Source organism: Diadema setosum, chromosome 15, assembly GCF_964275005.1.
Source record: "Diadema setosum chromosome 15, eeDiaSeto1, whole genome shotgun sequence".
Taxonomy (NCBI): domain Eukaryota; kingdom Metazoa; phylum Echinodermata; class Echinoidea; order Diadematoida; family Diadematidae; genus Diadema; species Diadema setosum.
In genome coordinates this window covers 1,074,011-1,081,457 of record NC_092699.1, presented here as the reverse complement: position 1 = coordinate 1,081,457, position 7,447 = coordinate 1,074,011, and the positions used below count along the sequence as shown (strand labels likewise).

General features: G+C 36.8%; 4 non-coding genes across 4 annotated transcripts; 3 read left to right on the top strand and 1 right to left on the bottom strand.

Annotated features, from left to right (window-relative positions):
* Nucleotides 1–400: 400 nt before the first annotated feature.
* Trnap-cgg (transfer RNA proline (anticodon CGG)) lies at nt 401–472 on the top strand. The gene has a single exon. It is a non-coding gene; the product is annotated as a tRNA-Pro (tRNA).
* A 1,780-nt stretch (nt 473–2,252) lies between these two features.
* Nucleotides 2,253–2,324, bottom strand: Trnap-agg (transfer RNA proline (anticodon AGG)). The gene has a single exon. It is a non-coding gene; the product is annotated as a tRNA-Pro (tRNA).
* Nucleotides 2,325–4,210: 1,886 nt separating this feature from the next.
* Nucleotides 4,211–4,282, top strand: Trnap-ugg (transfer RNA proline (anticodon UGG)). The gene has a single exon. It is a non-coding gene; the product is annotated as a tRNA-Pro (tRNA).
* Nucleotides 4,283–4,650: 368 nt separating this feature from the next.
* On the top strand, nt 4,651–4,722 carry Trnap-cgg (transfer RNA proline (anticodon CGG)). Its single transcript has one exon. It is a non-coding gene; the product is annotated as a tRNA-Pro (tRNA).
* Nucleotides 4,723–7,447: the final 2,725 nt, after the last annotated feature.

Here is a 7,447-nt window from a genome sequence, read left to right as displayed (position 1 = left end):
AGGCCATATTTGTTTTAATGCCTGCTATTGGATCTACCAAATATCTTTTTTTTCTTTGTCATGAAATAATTAATTAAATTCGACAATTACGAGAACGCCTATTTATAATTAAACTGGTTAAACATCAGTTTTGTTTTGTTTTTGCTTTGTTTTTTATTTGCCATGATTTTCTGTTAGAATAATAATGTTTGGATAATACAGAATGATACAGAAAATACATAAGAATGTCATGTATGAAATCTGAAAATGTTAATTCAGTTATCAAACGGCGTGATAGGAATTCTTTATTGTGTCACCTGTAAACACCCAATCATTGCGCAATCTGACGTAATCTACAAGGGACTTCCATTGGAGAGAACAACTCTATGTGACTTTTGATATTTCTGGTGGGAAATGCGGCGGCTTGTTGGTCTAGTGGTATGATTCTCGCTTCGGGTGCGAGAGGTCCCGGGTTCGACTCCCGGACAAGCCCATTCTTTTGTAGTTTGAACTGGCCGTAATAGAAAGTAAATGCAAAGTTTTTTTCCTTTTTTGATGAAGATGAAAAATGAAAGGAAAAATAAGTAGCCAAATGGATGAATATGAAGAGACAAATAAAACAGAGAGGAAGATAGAAGATAATAATTTTGTATGATGTCGTGTTTTTTTTTTTTTTTTTCAAAACATGTACTTCGTTTTGCAACTGGCAAGAGTGCAATCTCGGCTTTCCCGGGTGTCAAACATCATCCTCCCTGGCTCCAAGTCTGAGCGACAATCAAACCAGCAGGCTAACTAACATTTTTTGTCACCATGGTACCGAGACTTCTAATTCAAAAAAAATGCACACCTACAGTGACTGCTCCCATTACTTCTACGACTGCCGATGCTATACTCCCGCTTTGCTACTTATATTTCTACTACTGCTGTTGCTTTTGCCACTACTTCCAGGGCCTGCGGAGCGCTTTCCGGGGGGGGGGGGGGGGGCACTTCCATGTTTTATGAGCTAACAAAAAAAAAAAAAAAAAAGGTCCTCAGCTCATCTCCTCCCTACCATTTCAGGGTTTCTTCAGCTGACAAGCAAATAAAAAAAACCCCCAAAACAACAACAACAACAACAACAAAACAACAACAAAAAAGGTCGTCAGCTCATCTCTCCCCTTTCATTTCTTCAGCTGACAAGCAAAAAAAGAAAAAGAAAAAAGGTCTTCAGCGGAAAAACATAACCTTACCGCGCTCACGCTTCAAGATCTCTGTTCATTTCTATTTAGTGCCATTCACATACTTCCGGGTTAAAAAAAAAAGGGGGGGGGGGCAAAGTGATGACACCTTATGTGTTGCTTTGTATGGTGTAAAAAAAAGTGTGGGGGCCCCCGGCCACCACGGTTCTGCCAGCCATGACTTCTGCTTATGCTACTATACTCTGCTTATGCTACTACACTACTTCTGCTTATGCTACTTACACTACTACTTCTACTACTACAACAATTACTATACTAACTATCAATACATCATGGACCATATATAGCAGCTTTTGGTAAACGTTAATGTAATTATTATGGGCAATAACAACTGTCAAAATAACAGCAATTTATTGTTTTGTTCATTGATGACAATTCGGATGAAACTATAATATCATGTCTCCCTCTACAACCAACTTACTTAGTATGTCTACAATAATTATTTTGTCAGCTGTTATCACGTTATGGTCGATTTCTTTTATCAATGTACATTGTATTGATTTTTAGTACCATAATACTCTGAAACGTATCGACAAGGAACCGTAACATATCGCACTTTGTGCAATAATTATACCCAGTCTACATAATCCTTCCTTCTTTCCTTCATTCATTTCATTTAATTTATTTCATTGTTTCTTTCTTTTCGGCAAACATGACACGAAATGAATCAGAAGATATAACATAGACATGTATTCGACTTTACATGGTAGATAATGGTTAACAAATACAAAATCATACATGCATACCGGCAAAATACAAAGTTATGTCTGGAGGAAAAAAAAAGAGAAAGAATTGAGAGGTCCACTGAAAAGCATGCTTGTAAATATTGTGAACCAAAGGATTCTTGTGAACATTTCTTTGTTTACAAAGACAGGACAGAACAAGACAGGAGAAACACATTCAACGTAGCAAATGAGAAGAAAAAAAAATACAAAGCTGCACATCTAGGAAGAGCAAGAGAAAAAAAAGTAAAAACAAAAACAAAAACAAAAACAAACAAAAACAAGGGCGGGGAAGGAAAAAAAAAATATCGTGGGGCTTGTCCGGGAATTGAACCCGGGACCTCTCGCACCCTAAGCGAGAATCATACCACTAGACCAACAAGCCTGTACAGCGCCCTCATGGAGTACAAATGTACTAGTACATGTTGTTGGCTGCGCCGGAACTGCCGACAATGACGCAATTAGGGTGTAATGACCGCATGAACGACGTCTTACCACTAATCTGTCAAACAGTGAAGAGGTTAGTATAGCTGATATTACCTAAATTCCCTAACATTGATATAGTTTTTATGATTATTATCAACGTCAACATTGTCATTATCATTGTTCTTATCATAATTATCACCGTTTGTAATTGTCATTATTACTTTTGCTCTTAACAGTGGACATCAAGATCTTGAGTAGATCTGGCATCAGATATATCGTGGTGCGCCAGAAAGATTGATACCAAGACACGCCCTGCCTTCGAGATGATGACCACATGGTGCAATCACTCAGTTTATGCTACACGCAGAACCGTTAACTGTTCCATATACCTTTCAGGAAGATTGGTCTGCATATAGTTTGCATTGGTTTTGACAGAGGGATTTAAATAAGATGATTGTTTCTTGGAAAGCCCCTGTAGGCCCTGCGGTTCACAAAATATATTTTGAGGGAAATATAAAGCATATTTTAGGTAGCTTTGTTCATGTACCTATCATCCATGTTTCATCCTGTTTCATTTCATCATTAATCCCCTTCTCTTTCACTTCATGAGTATATCAAACAATAGCCCCTATGGGCGTATAATAACCATAATGTATTAAACGATATTAAATATGAAGAGTTTGAAGGGTAAAACAGATAAACGCCATTTTCTTGTTTTAAGGGAGCTCATCATCGAACAGACTAAAATGAAATTATTTCAATGATATTACTCTCGTTACTATAGAGTGAGATATTTTGGAAGACATTGTTGTAATCATCACATATCATTAATGATTTTCTTTGTTTTTTCTTTTTCATCAACTTCAGTTGCCATTATCTCAGGTTAAAGCTGAATCTTGGGGGGGGGGGGGGAGATGGGTGGTATTGGGTGAATTTAAACTCTTCATATATATTATATGTATATATTATATATATATATATATATATATATATATATATATATATATATATATATATAATATATATATATATATATATATATATATATATATATATATATATATATATATATATATATATATATATATATATATATATGTATGTATATATATAATATAATTATACATACAAATGTTAGTATTCAACGGTCAGGAACTTGCAAGGATCACAACATACAATGCCCTGACAATTCCCATGACTGACTCTTAAAATCAACCCATGACGACCCGTGAATAAATTCTCCCTATTAACCCTTTGCCATCGAAATGTAGCTCTCATCTAATAGATCTAACACGTGGCAAACCCACGTCTTACAAGGCAGGCAGTGAAAATGATCGACATCACGGTACAAAGTTCAGGCGGTCGTGTAATCAATCCGTCACTCTCGGAAGGTTTCACTTCCTGTCAGCCATTCCAAGTCATCTCATTAACAGATGATTAGTCAACAAAGTGTTTCGTCGGATTTCTTTTTCTTGCTTTAAACTTCCACATCGGTTAGCTCTTTTAACAGCTAACTCTGATGATCATTTTATTATCCAAGTTCCTGTTTCTAGCGGTTATTTCTGTACAGCGAAACATCCGTGAGGAAATTAATGATTCTGACGAATTTTGATATTACGGATTTTAAACGGGACACCGCGCTCTTGTACGAATTACACCTCCCTGAGCATGTGCCTTTAGGACACAAGTGTAAACTCGTTCAGCAAACATTCACTCAGCATCAGCTTGGATAATCTCTCCAATTACATTGTACACACACTTTTATGTGCCACGTAGCTTCGCTAATCACAACTTATTCCATGAAGAGTGATATATTGTGATGTTGCCCACCAACGAAATGTGTCCGGCTTGTTGGTCTAGTGGCATGATTCTCGCTTTGGGTGCGAGAGGCCCCGGGTTCAATTCCCGGACAAGCCCGAGAGAGAATTTTGTTGTCTTTTTGCTCTCCCTGTATCACACATGATAGAACTTTAAAAAAAAATACTGCTTACTTATTGGTTTCCCTAAAGTTAGGAAAGAACTGGCAGTAAGTATTTTTCCCGGATTCATAAAGAATAAAAATAAGCAGAGATATTGTCGCGAATAATTAATTCTTCTAGTTCTTTGTGATTAGATTTCGGATTAATAATCATTGGAGAAATAGCGATGATGACAGCTGAGTTTATGAGAGTATGCTGCTTCCAATTTTTATGATTGGTGCAACCTATACCATTACCATACCATACCTATAAAACATTTTGAAACAGACATCCAGCTACTAAGTATGCAAACATTCTGGCACGTTCGGCTTGTTGGTCTAGTGGTATGATTCTCGCTTCGGGTGCGAGAGGTCCCGGGTTCGACTCCCGGACAAGCCCATTTTATACACAAGTTTTGCGGTTTAAGTCTCTTCTCTCTCATTTTGCTTTGGTTGAAAAAATATAAACATATTTGTTTTTATACGCATTCCATAGGTTTTAGGGTAAGTTGCAAGTTGATGACATATCATCCGCACTTCTCCTAATTAGCATAAAAATATGTGAATAGGGCTCACTGTCTCGTAAAAATATGTTCATCTATACGATACTCCATTAGTCTATAGTATTTTATACCCTAATGTGGATGGAATCATTCCTGAATTGTTTATCTGAATTTGCTACAAACATAAAAGTATTTAAACGAGAAAATACGTTTTACCAGAAGTTATAACAGTCGGCTTTCATTCTAACTTGTTAATGTCACTGACGTGTTCTACTAACGTAAAAAACAAACAAACAACTCAACATGAAATGATATAATACAAGTATATTTAATAAAGGGTTTAAATCCCCTTAACATAACATTTCCACATGCTTATCACTGTCTATGAGAGGCACAAAACTTGTTGGAGTTATCTATCAAGCTTGTGAAATTATCTCGCTCTGTAACCTGTAGAATTGCAATTTATTGTCAAAATAGTCCAACCTACGATTCCACAGCACATGAGTGGAGAGAAGCATCCCTTAGCTTGACCCCTTTGAAAAACTGGTTTATTTTTGTGCGCTCTTTATAAAAACTCCTGTGCCCATTTTGGTACATTGAAATTTGCCTTCTGTAAACAAAGAGATATAAAGTAGCCTACGTTTTGTGGCTGTTTTGATAGTCTATTTACACGGTTATTGTTCTCCTCTAGTGTGTCTGACTCTTCGCATTCATTCGAACAAGAGGAAAAACTCGTGGCCGATCGGAGTAACCCAGATTCGCTTGAGGAAACACAAACTATTTAGAATTCTTTCGCATGTTACAGCTGTGCGTTGACAAAACGGACTGCATGAGATCACACCTACATGTGTACGATATTTTGATGTATTTGTTCCTTTGTTCAGCTGCTAATCAAACATGATACCTACGCAGAAGTGAACTGGTTGAAGATTCCGACAGATCAGTAAGGTAGGCAAAACAACAGCATTTTGCACAACTGGCGTTGACTTCCCTAATTACTTAATTGTCGCTGAGCAAGCCAGATATATTCATTCTCATAGAGACGAAAGATCATAATATTCCACGAAGGCTCTGAAAGGTACTAAGTTAGGAACAAAGGCACTCATGTCACAGTGTTGGACATAATGTCATGTAAATGGCTTATGCTGTGAACCAGTTCCTCTGTGTACAAAATAACAACAAGCCCACCGTTGCAGCACACATAAAAATGATGTAGATGTATGTCCTCAATACCATAGGTCTACAATGCTTTATATGCATTAGAAGCAAGGCTATTGTAACCCAGCCGGAAGTGTTTGTAATAGAAAGATATGTTAATAACTTATATCTCTAAAATCCCTATTGTATCATTCACTAAACAACTTGTGGTGTTTGGTAGTAGGGTTATGTATAGCTGAAGACATACAAAGGAGTAAACGACAGGCTCAAAACTTCTAATATCAAACTGTCAATCCTATTGATTCTTTTCATGGCGGTCGGTTATGCTCCATGTTATTCTAAAGCTTCATTTCTATTATGATTATATAATCAATACTTTGTGTCTTGTCCTGCGTATATCTCCTATATGATTAGATGGGATTTTACTTCATATCAGATCTGACCTTCAGCATTGTTTAGTCAACAAAGTTATACCTTGCATCACTATAGCTATAATGTCCTTCCTCGATTCTTTCTCCCCTTTTTCCTGAAGAACATATAGTTATGTGTCGAGCTTTAGATGCTATACTCACCACGCTTACTACTAATTCTACACTGACAAGCAATACGGGTGTTATTACAGGAATAATGGGGTTGGGTGGGTTCATGTGTATAGGCGCTCATAGCAGACAAGCCTTTGGTGTGTCTTGCCTTGTCTTGTATTACAAGTACTGTGCTGTCGAGACCACGGAATTGACAACGCTCGCGTGGTTTTAAAGACACGACAATCGGATGAATGGAGTCGTATTAAAGAGGCACCGAAGGTTTGTGTCATCAACGTCACAATGTAGGATTACGCCAGCTATAGTCTCGCAACTCTTCAGGGGGGAACAACTTTACACGGTGTCATGTGAAACAGTGTCGCCCTCTTTTTACCACTTAATGACAGGAGGACTCTATGATACTAAAAACCCAAATGATTATGAAAGAAAGAAAGAAAGACCAAAAAAAAAAAAAAAAAAAGAGGAAGAAGCAGAAGAAAAAGAAGAAGAAGAAGACGTCATAGGAAAGTTTGGATACTACAATGGGCATTGCTAATTATTGTTTGACGAAGGCAACTTTGCAGGGACCTGGGAAACATAATATTTGATAGACCCTATTCAGTGCTTTGACTATGAAGTGGATTATAAGGCGTTATAAATCGTTATGTTCCTGACATCTAAAGCGATAAAAATAATCAGTTAATAAGTTCTTTCACCATGTATCAGAAAGCAAATCAAAACTAAGTGAACATAAAACGGCTGAATATAAACGCAATATTAAGTGACTCTGCATGATTACATAAGGAGAGCTGTTTGTCTTCAAACTCGTTATTCTCAACTTTCATATAGGTCATGAAGATGATTTAAAATTGCCATGATATTTATTAACTATTTGCCTTAAAATTAGTAGCTTTTCGGTACACCAGTGTTTTTTCAGGGAAAA